We start from the raw sequence: 15975 nt of genomic DNA on the forward strand, positions 1-15975 counted from the left end.
TCTAATGGAGACTTATGTATTATTTTAATATTAAACAATTTATTCGAATTAAATTTTATAAATAAGTAGCCTTTTACATAATATTATTACCGAAACTGTGAGGTTTTAATATATTATATCAATCAAATGAAATTTGTTGTTCAAGCCTAGTCATTGGAATATGAAGTCGATTTGTGAAATGGAATCTATGAATGAAAAGAAGTGAATAGGTAAAAACTATTCATATCTATAAAGCCAAAATTGATGTGAAAAGTTTTATTGTTTATTACACAATCAATATCTATTGAGTCATGAACATCCAACTGACATTTTGAAATTGAATATATGATAAATTGTTGGAGTGAGGATTGAATACTAGGGCAGTTTGCTCTTCAACTCGAATTTCGATAGATATTTTGATAATATGGTAATTTAATAAAATTTCATTTTCCTACGATATCATCTTTAGGTAGCAAATCTCGTTCAAAGTTTGAAATTAAACATAAGTTATTTATTTCGTGAATAAAGATTAAAATGCAGCATTAATAATTATTTAGCATTTAGTAATTCAAATCATCATATTTTTTCTCTTTTTTCTGTACCATAGGACAATTTAAAAAAATTATATGCTCTTCTTGTAGGCTAAAAAATTTCTTGCAAAATTATTTTATATAGATTCTAAAAATGTCTTTTTTGTATTTATATTCATTAAGTAAAGAGTTCTTGTCTTTTTTTCATAATTTTATCGAGATGTGCCACCTAAAGATGACCTTGCACAACAACGATTTTTTTTACTGGTCCTTTTCATACAACTTTTATGCACTAGGCATAATCGAAATGCGAAAAAAAGTTAAAAAACGAACCACCCTACTGAATAGCTCTTTTTTTCATCAATATACTTTCCATACATAAATTTTATAATATATAAATGATAAAATCTTGACATGGAATATTGTAAAAATTTAGTTATTCAATTGAAAGAAACATTGAATAAATCCAGTCTTTTATTAATTGTAAGGAATGTATAATATTTTTTATCCAAATGTATCAATCTCGAATAAATATAGAATTAATACTTACTTACATAGATATAAGTACACACTTTAATTTGGGTAATAATTCAAAGATAATTTCCTGATCCTAGAATCTGTAATCAAAATGGGCTGATCCATTGATGGATGCATGACGAAGAGAATAAATTTGAATATCGACCCGTGAAATCTCTTAATGGAAATATTAATAGGTATATACACCTTTAAAGAATATAAATCAACTCCTCATCCTAGAATATGCATAGAAATATATGAAATTTTATTATCACCACTCGACCTATTCACGGGATATAAGATGATCCTTTTGATAAAAATTTATTGGTACTGAAGCTCTGTTTAAATCCTTCCTAGGGCGTGCAATTGCTCTTATATAGGCACTTCCCGTTCATTTGTAGACAATATTTTTTTCTTGAAATCATTATAAATAGAGTCTTTTGAGCAAATCTTTACTCATTCTAAGATTAACTCATTAAACACAAAGATGACAAAGGCATTATTCAAATGTATTCTTATTCTATTTCTCTCATTCATGGTTTCTGCTGCCCCCGCTAAGGATTTAAAGACCCATAATATGAATGAAGGTGAAGAGGACTTATCCACATCAGAATCTTCTCAATCATATGGATTTGGATATGGAACTAAAATAGCGGATCCCTACGGAATGACTTCAAGTGTCTATGTCCATGGGTATGGAACTCACTACGATGACGAAACACCAAGGATCTTTGCAACAGTTCCTTTTGGATCGGAAGGTCTTCATTATAATTATGGATTTGTCGATGGATATAGGGGATCTAGTTTTGAATATGGAAAAAGGTTTGTTCATGGGAGACCTCTTTATGGGATTTTCCCTCTGAGCTACCAGAACAGTATTTATGAGAAACCCAGATATTATTAAGGGTTTGATGGATTTTTCTGAAGTTTTCCATATTTATATATTGAATTACGAAACAATGAGAGTAATATTAAATTATTAATTATATAACTGAAATTATGTGTTATTTTATTTACTGTTCCATTGACAGTTGATGATTTTTCAATTTTACTGAATATGTGTGTGTATTAGAGTCAAATGGGTAACAAATATTCGAATCACTTCCAAGGGTAGGGACTAATGAGGAGTGTTGGATAGGTTTATCAAAAGAGAAATATCCAAAAAAGTATAACTAATTATGGTACTCTTCGAAAGTGACATACAAAGATAGTTTGAATTTATAAGGCAGGAATAATATTCTAAAAATTAGAGAGGCTCATTTATTCAATTCTGTTAAAAATAACTTTCTTGATGTGATGATATCAAACAAGTACAGCTCTTTGAGAGATGAAGCTCTTGATTGAGCACTTTAATAATGCTTCCAATTTACATGTAAATGTCCGAGGCCAACTACCTATTTATCAACCTCCTGTAATTTTTGACCCTGGTCTATAAAGCCTTAAGCAAGTCTGTTATCCTTACCGGTTTTTTTTTTTTTTGGATACGACAAGGTTACTTTTGGTGTCTTATTCATATCCCCTCCTTAGTCTTGATCCCCCTCGTCTGGCAGATGGAGAGATATTTGTTCCCGTAATCCAGTAGGGTCTTGATTTCTTTAACCTTCTTTGTTGTTCGGCCTATGGTAATTACGAAGTCGTGTCCTGAAGACATTGATAGAAAATTACAAAATTCGAAGAGGGTAAGCTCACTAATGTGAACATCATAGCTTTTGGTGATTAGGTTTGCAAGTAATTCAAGAAATGTTTGTAGCAAAAGTTTTAGCTAATTTATATTCTAAAGAAAATATTTGGCCTCTCAAATTTCTTGATATGTCAACCCTGGATCAAAGTACCAAAGCCCGCTTATATTGACGTTACAAAAGTTATATAGAATCGTCAAAATATATTAAGTATGACGAAAATAAAATTATATAAATATTTTGATGGCCCACATATGTATGGGACAAAGAAAATGGTAAAACCAGGAGATCGAAAGGTGGTACTTTTAAATTTATAATATGATATTCAATATTTTGAATAACTGATTTTTAAAATAATAAGAAAAAAAAATTTATAAATGCATTTTGCTAATATAAAAAACGATCACAAGTATTTTCTGAAAAGTAATTAAAATTTTATGTATCCTAAGAAAAGTCATTTAAAAAAAAAGGATCCGCTCCTATTTGAAATAATTTGATTATGTTTCAACAAAACCTGAAAATGTTTGATAATTTAAAATGTAAGTATATAATATTTGGTTAAAATTCCATAATGCTCTTCGATTTCTTTGTTTTTGATTTTCTTTTTCTTTATCAATTTCTTTTATTTCGAAAAATCTCTATAAAATTTGTTCTTTCAAAGTTTTTATCCTTTTACATTTATATTTCGTCTTGTGATGTTTTGTCCTAGTTCCATCCTATATATAATAATAAAATTCATAACAATATTTTTATCTTTTATATAGATTATATATTTAGAGTATAATTTTTTTTCTTTGGGTTGATTTGGAATCCATTTATTTTCTAATTTTAACAAAATAGAAACACAAATAAAAAGAAACATACAAATGCATAATGAACAGATACATTATCCCCTAAATCATGATGAAAATCATTTAAAAAAGTCCTAAATATTATAAATATTTAAAAAAATTCCATCCAGCTTTATAATGTTTCAAAGTCATCCAGGCTCTTTCTCTTTCCTTCGCCTTAGGGCGTATAATATATACTGAGCCTTTGAAAAGGATAATATTAACTTTTTGGCGTTCTGTTCCGCTAAAATAGGTTAAGAAGTCATCACTTTGGAGCTTGCACTCAAGAGAGTAAAACCGACATATCATCTCTATATATTATATTTAAAAAAGGACATTCCCATAAGAAATGATTAATAGTCTCCATCATAAAGCAAAATTCATTATAAAATTTAGTCCCAGCTTCCATGGTACCGGAAAATTAAATCATACTGCAGACATTCTTTCAAGAAGTATAAATAACATCACAATAGGCCCAACCTTCATTGAAGATATAATTGAGTATCAAAATAAACAGGATCCTAATTTACTTGAGTTTAAAATTAAACTTTCTTTTAAATACATTGCAGAACTCTACTTCCTGGTTTTGGCAATGCTGAAGCATTCCGTGTTGCTGTGTCATCTCACGATTTGCGTCAAAGAATCGTGCATTCTGTACATAAGGAAAATCATCCAGGATTCAATGAAACGTTAAGGTGGTTTCACTTTTTTATGCTTGGCCTAATTTGCGAGCAGACGTCAGAAACTTCACTAGAGAGTGTTTAGCGTGTCAGAAAACCAAACCTTTCAGGACAACAAAAAGACTTTGCTTTATTTACGTAGACATAATCGGTCCATTCCCACTAATTCAGGGACAGCGCTATGCCCTAACTATTATGGATTGGTTCACAAGGGGGCCAGAAGGGATACTTATTCCAGATATAGCCTCCAAGATAATATTTAATAATTTTTTGAGTGGTTGGATTTCGAGGTTTGAAGTTCCAGAAATCCTTGTGTCTGACCGAGGAACACAGTTCACAAGTTCATTATGGATGGTGTTTTCAGGACACTTAGGATTGCAAGCAAGAACACAACCTCGTATCATCCAGAGTCCCACGGATTCTTAGAACTTTTCACCAGATCCTTTAAGACGGGCTAGTAGCACGAATGCTGGAAGAAAAAGAAGACTGGATCAATGCACTACCTGTAGTTTTATGGAGATTGAGGAGCTCAGTACCAATAGACTCGGCTTCTAAATATTCACCTTTTCAATTACTCACGGGTCACTCAGGATCCATGACTTTTAACTTCTTTAATTAATATCATCTAAACAAGTAGAACTCCTACAGATATGTATATAAATTCCTTCACGGACATCTCCCATTCTATAAATAGTTCATAAGACTTGATCATTATTTTTGTAGCCTTTGCAGACTCCCTTTTGAAGAGTAAGTGGAGAGCATTTTTAAAATATTAAACACTCTATTGTAAGGATCACTTTTATAGAGTTAGCCTTGTTTCATAAGAAACTTCTTGAGATGAATGTTCAATAAATGATCATTTTTCCAAAATTGACATATCCAATAGAGATTGAAGGACTTCCATAAAGCCAAAAAACAATAACTGATGGGCCATCAAATTTCTTGGAGTTGTTTCATCTTTTTGTGGATAAATTTATTTTTTTACTTAATTAAAAAAAATACTTTCAATATCATAAATTATCGTTTAAATATCAGCTTGAAAAGAAATAACACGTTAAAGATGTATAACTTTAAGTACTATAACGGTATTTTATGCAGTTGCCCTATCTCACATATTTAAAGTAATTGAATTAAAAACTTTGTGTCTTCCTCAGTCTAGATTAAATGTCATTTTGAATAATTTTATAATAAACGGAACTATTACAAGAAAAAGTAAAATGTCAATACTCAAATTTAAGGATCCTAGACTAAGTTCTTTGGAATTACATTATGCTACATTCATAACTCTTAACTATAATTTTTTTAAATTATAAAATAACTTAGAATCCATAAACATGTTCAACAATTAGTAATCCAACAATTACTAAGGCTTTTGATAATTCTGAATGCATTTACAGGAATAAATGTTCTCCAATAGTTAGAACCAAAGGAAGAGAAAGGGAAGTAAATTAATATAATTTTAACTTGATCATCCAAGAAATGCTCGAAATTTGGAGTTATGTATTCATAAGGGACAGCAGGATGATCATTCCTTCGAGTTATCTTTGCTGAAACTTCGTATAATGTCATTGTACCGTGAAATTTGTAAACATATATGGCTTCATAAACAATTTATATGTGAAAATTTTAAATTAGTTTGACATTTTCCTATACACTGCTCTAAAAGAAATTTTTTATTTGGGCTGATATGGAACAAATTTTACATAGATTCCTAGGCTAGATGGAGTAATTGTAATACTATAATGTTTACTAATACTTAATCAGTGCAACTCCATCTAACCAATTAAAGTAAAAATTACATTCGGATTGTGAAATATTTTCTTAGGAAGTGTTAATTATTGTATTTTAACTAGATCATCAAAAAAAAAAAGTTGTCCATCATTTTAAGAACTCTCCAAATCCCCGAAATGCGTACAAGTTTCAAGTTATTATCTTTTATTGAGGACGAGAATCATGTTCCTACTTTGGCACACCATAGCAAAAATATTGGAAAAAATACATAGATTACAACACCTGTTTTGAATTTGTTTATTCAGCATAAAAATCTCTTCAAAATATCACATTCCATAGGAAAATCACCAATTATTGGGAACTCTGTGATATGAAGAGTCCCATATTTTTTTATGAGGAAAAAGAGAAGGAAGAAAAAACGCACAGTACATTAATGATAAAATAAAAAAATTGGAAAGATAAACCTCCCTCATTGATATTCATTGAGGAAATATAAATGTTTTTCCAACTCCGTCTAATGAAAGATAATAATGAATACAGTTAGGCAAGATATTTTCATCCCTTTCAAGAATACTTCCAACATCTGATTCACGGTTAAATGCCTTGTATTGGATATTTTGTATCTTGTGTAATTTATTGTGCTGTACCAAAATATAGATTTTTAGTTAGTTTAGTATCACAATTTCAGACACTGTCCAAATAATATAAATTTGTCAATTACTTTTTTCATTCATATTATCAGACGGATTATTTCACACAAAAAACATACAATGCCATAACTTCTACTTAACTAAAAAAAATAGCAAGGTTGTTCTAATATAACCAAACGGAGGCGAAATATTTTCACATTACTACATACCAGAAAAGAATAAAGTGTTGAATTTGAACCGTACATTTTTAGAACGGTTCAAAATTTGAAGTTTTGATATTTAGAAGTACAGAATCAATTTGAAATTTTAAAGAACTATTTAAAAATGTGTGAAACTTAAATAACAATATCTTTTTATATCCTAACTCGAAGTACTAGAAAACTATGGCGTTGTAACCGTTACGTGTTGGGCAATTTGGAACGTCTGACAATACATAACTAACTTTAGTTTTAATGTTACTTAAATTGGTCAAATGGAGTTGCACTAATTGATTATAAATAAACATTATAGTATTACACTTACTCCATCTGATCTAAGAATTATATTCTAAGTCAATATGCATGATTAAAGTTGTATAAAATATGATCGGGAACGCGTGCAATACTTTTTGTACTTAGTAGTTCTCATTATTAATTGATCAGTAAGTAATGAATACCCTTTTCTAAATAGATTTAATTATTTTCAAACCCTGATTAAACATTTGTATGTGCTCAGAAAAGACGCAGCGGCGTAGATATAATCGTAAGTCCTTGTTGGACTCCGAGTAGAATTGGGGATCGATATTGGAGTAATTCTCGATACTATCCTTGTTTATTTCCTTCTCCCCCTCCTCTCTTGTCAGAGCAAATTGTATTTCAGAAATTGTGAGAGTTACCATGTTGATTTTCCTTCTCCTTTTTTAATATGACCATTATACACAGGATTTTTATCACTCGTTATTACTAATATTTAATCATCTTACGGCTGCTTGCAGAGGATCTATTAAAAAGTTATGACAGCTGAGCAGATCTTTTTTGGTGTTGGAAAGGATAAAGTCGTGTAAGCGTAGTTGTGACGGCCATTTGGCTGATATTATTTTCCTTAATTAATGGCATAGCTGTTTACATTGAAATAAACATCTGATCATTTATCTAATAAAATGCCAATTTTTTTAAATTTCAAAATAAAACCTTTTATTGGAAAACTCCTTCTAATTTTATAAGTTTTTCAAATGATCTAATTAACAAATGCACATATATAAGGTCGACTGAAAAGTTCGTAGACGGACACATAGATTCTGCCACCAGAATTTAATCATATGATTTAAATTAGTATCAACCATCAAATGATACGTGTAGAAATTCTTCAGATATTGCGCTATTGTTTCTGAGTTATAGCATTGTGAGTAAAGCAAAATATGTTAGTGCTAAAAAATGAATAAATAGAATTTCCTTTATAAAGTATTGCCTTTTGGAGAAAAAAATACTATTTTGAGCCAAGACTGGGTTCGATAAATATTATTGGGACTCAGCACCAGCAAAATCAAACTTTGAAAAATGGTTTCCTATATTTAAACGAGGAAAAATGAAAGTCTAAGGCGATGCACGCAGTGGACGTCGGAAAGAGATAGTAACCAACAAAAATATCCAAAAATGTCCACAACTTTTTTTTCTTAAAGAGTTATCCTAAAGTGAAGGAGACATAGCTGAGACTCTACGGATATCCAATGAACGTGTTGTACCTATCATGGATGAATATTTGGATATGCAAAGGCTGTTTGCAATGTAGATGCGACACGAGCTCACAATCGATCAAAAACAACAGTGTGTTTATGATTCAAATTCATTTTTAGCGAAATATAAACGTAAAAAATACAATTTTTTTAAACAAAGAATAAAATGTGGATGATCACTACCCTCCATATTACAATAACTATTGAGCCGAGTGGAATGCACGCAATGAGCCCAATCCCATGTGTGGAAAGGCATAATAGTGGGCTGGTGAGGTTATGGTATCAGTTGAGGTGGGATTTTTGTAAGACCACAAGGAGAAGACAGGAGGGAGACATATGGTGTTACTTAATTGAGACTTTTGTTCAATATCAGCTACCTTTATATGATTTTGGGGGAGAAAAATAATTACTTCTATTTATTGACCAAAAAAGATGAAAGAGCAGAAGTAGCAACCGGTTTTTTTTGTTTTCTATTCACTAAAATTATTGGTTTCTTTAAACAGATTACCATTTAAACCTTCCTTAGACATTAATATTCTGGGATGCATATGGTATAATTTTAACTGATTACCTCAAAAAGGGTAAAACCAATAACAATGATTATTAAATAGAACTGATTGAGTATTTAAAGGATGAAATCACGAAAAAACAGGCCCGTTTCAAAATAAATATGTTTTTTTTTCTTCATCAAGATAGTAAAACGTGTCATAAATCACTGCAAATGATGGCAAACTTGCATAAATTAAGTTACAAATTGCTTCCCATCCACTGTGTTCATCAGATCTGGCCTCAGTGACATTTTCTTGAATGTAGACCAAACAAAATACTATCAGTGCTAAATTGCAAAGGAAATGAAGAGGTAATCATTCAAAACTAAGGCCTTTTAAGGAAAAAAAAATTACTATAAAAAAGGCATAGGAAAACTGTATGCCGGCTATAATCGTTGTATCCCCTCGAAGATATTGAATAAATAAATCGACTTTTGCCCAGTAACTGTGTTTTACTATGTCAGCCAACCAACTTTTCAGCAGACTTGTTATTTTATAAATAGAAAAGGAATTATAAATTAAGCATAATCAAATAAATGTGATATTACAAATTGGTATTTTATATTAAGGATTTTTTATTCGTTTCTTTTTTGGGTATTGATATTTTCTATTTTTGCTCTTTTTCCCCCAAAGTAGAGTTGGCCGGCTTGTTTCTTTATACTTTTGACTTTAAACACTCTTATCTATCTGAATACTTGACCAATTAATCAATTTAATTACAAATAAATATATTTTCATAAAAAAAAAGTTTTGGAAGAGACTTGAGTTTTTTCATAACAAATTGATTAAAGTGAAAAGAAAAAAATACACCGAGATTGTAATATCAGAAAATATGTCACAACTCATCATTGGTTGTTGCACTCACCACCCACACATAGCCGATACTAATACAAAACAAATTAGTAGTTTTTCATGGAAAGTGCTTAAACACAACATGTAAAAACGTGGAAGAAATCGAAGAAATATAACTTGCTCCAGGCTAAACTTGCTCTGTTCTTCACGATTATATTTACAAGCGTAATAGAGTAGTCCAATTTTTTTTTAAATTACTATTTTTTCTTACTTGGATTTCTAATTTTTAATTTATCACCAATTTGATTACCACATTTGTAAAATAGGCTAAATTAAATTATAGTTCGATGTTGTACAAAAGAATAGAAAAATTACCTTAATTATCAATAGCACAATATTAACATAAACTAATTTTTATATTAAAAGTCATATATATTACTAAGAGGAATGTGAAGTTGGTTGTCATTCTTTTTAAAATTTCACTCACTGCCTTACTTTGACTTGATATTTAACAAAGCAATACTTCAAAGTCTTGTCTACAAATTACTGAACTTAAATTTTTGAACATCTTCTTAATACGTTAATTTTAAGTTTAATAGTTATTGATCAAATAAGACTACTTATCTGTGCCATTGAAATTTTCATTAGTTGTAAACTCCGAGAAATCCCTTAAAAACGGATCCTGAAAGTAAAACCCTATTTTTTTAACAAATGATAAATTGTTTATTAATTATGTTTTTTTTATTCTAAGAATAATTAATATTAATTAATAGGAATTTATCTATCATTTATTATGATAGATTAATTATATATCAAGCTAGGATTCGAAGAAAAATGCTTCTGATTGATATATGTAATATGTACTTAAATTATTAAACATATATTTTTTAATAAATAAAGATGAATAGCTAAATTTTATTCATATTCGTCCTCTTTAAAATTATAGAAGAGCAAAAAATATGACAACCTATCCCTTTACTTTTTATTTATAAATGTCTCATTTTTTAAATAATATTTAGTTATACGCAAATCTTTTTAAATAAGTACTTTTTATCTTAATCAATCATTCGAAAAATAATGAAAGATTAGGAACTAAACTTAGACTTAAAATGAGTTAGTATGATATAAACTCATGAAATTCATTATGAGTATGTTATTAGAGCATGAACAAACTAAAAATAATATGATGTTCTCAAGATGGTGTGACAGTCTGTTAGTTGTTTAAAAAATGAAGCATCCGGTGAAGAATTTTTTGATAAGGCCATCGATGGGGTTAAAAAGGTTTTTTAAATAATATTATCTTTCTGTTAGTTATATTATTTTGCAGTAAGACGGTGCCACTCTCTGTCGCTTGTTTACAAACTGATATCAGTAAACAACGGCCATGCCCCAATATTGTTTTTCTTGGCGATAAGGCATACATTTAACAATTCAAGAACACAATAGGTTTCGAAAACAATTAAAATCATGAGTTAAAAAAAACCTAGTAAGAAAAAACAAGATTATCATAAAACGTTAAAACAACAATAGTAAAAGACTGAAAATCAAGCTAATTTTCTTAAAACATTATAATACAAATTCATAATGGGGATAATTCCAGCAATATTATTTTCTTTGACAGTTCCTAATGTATAGGTAATATATTGCGTCTTGGTTATGATTGTATCGATTGTTGCTTTTGTTCCAAGGAGAGAAAAAGATTTTTTTATGTAGTTGGCATTTAAAATTTTCTTCTAAAATTTTTCAAATCAAGTTATAAGTGTGAGCTAAAATTTTACAATCCCACAGAATATGATAGGTCGTTTCTGATATTGTTTCCCAGAAGAAATAATTCAATTGGCTTTCATTAAAGTATTTGCCAGCAACTTCAAGATTACCTGACAAAATTATATACGTATTTGAAACACTTCTCAGGTACTGTCAACAATTTATTTTTAATAACTATATTACTTTGTTTTGAAGTCCTTGCAATATTGCACTGTATAAATATTATCTTAGGCTTGCAGTAATGAACTTGTTTATTTTAATTCTAAAAGGAAGTACTGGGTGTTGTACGGGAGTATATTTTCCTAAAACTGATTCGTAAAATTTAAAAGCAATTTTGTTTATCAAAGAATTTGACGCGACGACATCAGCTGAAATTTCCAAATCCCAATTTATAGTACATTTCACGCTACATGTGTCTTTTATAGGTTCTCCTACCGCGAGGAAAGGTCATGTTCATGCCCCAATATTATAATACTACTTAAGAAGGTAAAACGATTTTTCCTTCCTTACAAATATTAAAGACAGAGTTTGAAAAAAAAAAATTAATACTATACATAGATATATGTTTGAGCTCTCATAACCATCAATGTAACCACCCTTAGCGAGAATGATGGCTTCCAGAAGATCGCAGTAGTCCTGGTACCCCCTGCCGATGTAGTCCTCTGTCATGGCGTCCCAGAGCTTACTAACAGTGGCTTTGAGGAACGGGGTGTTTGGACAATGGGAAATGCAGGGCTTCCCCTTGACATGCACCCAAAAAGTGTAGTCCAAGGGGGTTACCATTAGGGCTGTAGGGCGGGAAAAAGTATTAAAACAGAGTTATTTTGAGGATCTATTAAAAGTTGTGGGAGAAATAAATTCTTTAAAGACCATCTTCTGACTATAATTTAGTTTCTTGGCTTTTTTTTTTATTTGGAGGAGCGTTTGAAATCTTACAATTAAGATTTGTTTGAAATAATTAATATTCATCGTATTATTTTTCAAATTGGTCACAATATCACCATTTACAATGGAAGTACTTTATATAATATTTCATTGCATACAAGCACAGTAAAAACAATGTTATTACTAGTAAATATTACTGAGAAAAGGCAATCCCTGTCAAATAAAGATGAACGTGGCATATTTTTTTGTGCAATTTATCAATTCAAAAGTTGGTTAATAAACCCATATCTTATAAAAGTCTCTACTAAAAAGAAAGCATTGAGCATATAATACTCGGAACTTGTATATGAAGACTCAAGCGGGCCGGCTACAAATGTGGTTGAAGAACTGAGAAATTACTAAAGTGAGAAATTATAAGTTCATAAGGCCATTTGCAATATTTTATGAAAAAAACACCCCTTTATTATTTCAAATAGTCAAATGTATACCTATACCTAAAAAAGCAGTGTGTGATTTATGAACTTCCAAGGTCTGATTTTTTTATAGAGCTATATGTTTGACTATTTAAAAACAATACATTTTTTTCACCCTAAAAATGGCAAATTACCTATTGAACTTATTTTATGGCATTGCTTTAATTTATCAGTTCTTCTACCCGTCAGTTTAACACATATACATACACATTTGACACCCCATCTTCTAACACAGATACAAGTACATACTAACTCACTTAATAATTATCATTGATACTTATCATTGACCTGTAATTAAACTGTGTAAATTGGATTAAAAAAATATTTGAAATATTTTGAAAAATATCAATTTTAGGACACAAAACAGCTGCATGCATGTCACTACAGGCTACATTAGATCACTTTCACACTGTTTTACATGTAGACATCATGTTGGTGAAGTGATATTAACACATGCCTTAGATGCTTTGAGGATTGAAGTATCAAAGGGACAATTAATTACAATATTTGATAGATAAGTTTTTCGCTTTATGCAAGCATCGTCGAAAGAATTAAAAGTTGTTTAAATAATGACATCTTTATATTCCAATGTATTCTATAAATATTCGCTTACTAAATTAATATTAAATTTGGTATGTTCAAAACAGAAGTTTTTTATTAATATTTTAGATTCAAAACTGTGTTTTAACAACTCACACTTATTGGTATCAACGACCTCAATTATCCATTTCTGGATGATATACTAGAAAAAAAGAAATAAGATATCCTTTAGCTTTGCAAAAATTTTTGTTCATTGAGACTTTTTTTTAGAAGGGATTATGAGGAAAATGATAAAGGTTTCAGACTGTTTATCCAACCTGGTGCCTTAGGTAGAGCAATGTAGATTATTTATGCTATAAGATTGATCTAATCAGCAAAAATAGAGTTACAGAATTAGCTAAGGGATGCTAAGGGTTTTTTGACTAGACAGTAACATAAACTAAATTGCTTTATACGTTTTTTTTAAATCTTTGGTTACGTGTCTTGATAGATACAGCTCTACTTCCTTAAGCAGTACCTTTTAATGATTTAATACAAGTGAATAACTTGATCAGTTATAAGAACGTCGATAAAACTTGTTCAGATGCAGAAATCAAGGCATTCTCAGCGCATTTGTGGTATCTAAATGAAGAATTCGTACCACTAGTATTATTTTGTAATCAAGTTGGTAACGACATCAAAACAAGGATGGTATCAAAATTACTGACTTTATAACAAAGACTTGGTAGCTAGAGACATGGCTCAAAATATTAAAAACTGAGGTTCCCACAGATTTCAAAAGACACTATAGTTGACCTGAATTTATTTTGGTTTTTTTGGCGAAAATTCCTGGTCTTTTTTGACATCTTGAAGCTAAACAAAAGATTCTTATATAAACCAGTTGAAAAATGGGAATCATATCCAGCCTTTTGCATAAGCAAAGAGAAAATCTATAACTTGTTTGTGGTTAACGATGGAGCAGAAAGAGGGGTAGCATAAGACTTTTTGGGTAAAGATCTTATTTACTGGTATGACAACATGATTAATTGATTTGTGAAGTCGACCACTCAGATTTTTATGCTGCCTGTGGATTGCACTAAGCACAACAAGTACACCAGGTACACCTCATCAAGAAACTTATGAAGCAACAACGACCTACCGTGGATGGGTCATCATCCATAGCACTGCAAGGATGTTAGCAAGTGGATTGTTTTTCTCTTGAAAAAAAAATATATTGAAATATTAAATACCGACTCCCCTTCGGTATTTATTATAAGATTTCTTACAAATATCATATCTTGAACTAACTTTTTATCCATGACAAAAACAAACATAAGCGAGACGCACATTTTCATTTCCTAGTAAAATATACTTGCATAACTGTAAGCTAAATTATGTTGCAACAAGAATTCTGCAAAATTTATCTTTTATGCTCTCCATCATTTAATTTATTCTTCCTTGAAATGAGTTATTCATGAGAGATATAGACTTCAAAATTTTGTCTGGTGACTTATGTACAACTGTGTGTATAATCATTCTTATTTTCCAATCATGTAGTCCTAACCAGATCTAGCAATCAGCAAAGATATGTTGTAGGAAGCACACAAACCATTTGTGATAGATGTAAACTGATTAAAACCATATTTCCAATAGATTTTCGTACTTTGAACTTTTCTCGAAGCAGCAAACGAATAGATTCCATGACTCTCAGGTACTTTTGTTTTAAATAGTTAGAGAAATAAAAGATTATTGATACAGAAAATTATCTTAATACAGTTCTATAATTACTGAAAATCCTTGAAGTACTTGCTTGAAGTTTCAAGGTACATAATTTGGATTTTAGTTTAAGGATCTTACTTTTTAGTCAGTCCACTTTTTTAACTAAAGTATAAGTACTTATTCTAAGTAGTCTGCTTGCATTTGAGACTAATAGTGTACTAAGTATAGGATAAAATATAATGGGATCAATAATGAAGTATAATATTCATTGCTGTTACCTTGTAGTCTTGTATTTTGTAGATTTTGTAGATCAATTTTTTTGTCTTTTATGTAATAATATATAATCACTGCTTTTTTACTGTACCGCCTCCCCCCAATCACCCTTTTTCACATTGCCACCCCTCAATATCAAAGCACCGCTTCCCGGGGGAGGTATTGCCCACATTGGGAAACACTGATCTAGACAATTGGATTGGCCTTTGACGCAATTTATAATAGTTAATCAGACGCTTGGCGGTTACAACTTCGTAGTCAAGAAGCGATAATATATTTGGATAATTAATGCTATGAACGATATAGGTAATTGCACATTCTATATCTAGAAAATCAAAGAAGATTCTTAGATAAAATCGTGTTGATGAAAAATTTCAAATATTAAATTTTTGCTCTGCTGAATAATTTGCCCGAAATGAACTTGTTTTTAGAAAATAAATCTTTAAAAAAAAGTAATTTCACTCCTATTTTCGCGTAAAGTTTTTTCTTCCTTACCAAAAAGATGGCTAGTAAAAACCAAAAATTCCTTAATTGAGGGGGGAGGAGGCAACAGCCTCTCCAGTTCCCCCCCCCCGCATACATTACTGATTAATAATGTCTATCTTTGGGTAAAAATTTGTATCATAATTTCAACGACAGATTAAGGAAAGAAGTAAATCAGAGTAAAATATCAATTATCCAGTTACTTTTGCC

The sequence above is a fragment of the Lepeophtheirus salmonis genome, chromosome 1 (assembly GCF_016086655.4).
Source record: "Lepeophtheirus salmonis chromosome 1, UVic_Lsal_1.4, whole genome shotgun sequence".
Classification (NCBI taxonomy): Eukaryota; Metazoa; Arthropoda; class Copepoda; order Siphonostomatoida; family Caligidae; genus Lepeophtheirus; species Lepeophtheirus salmonis.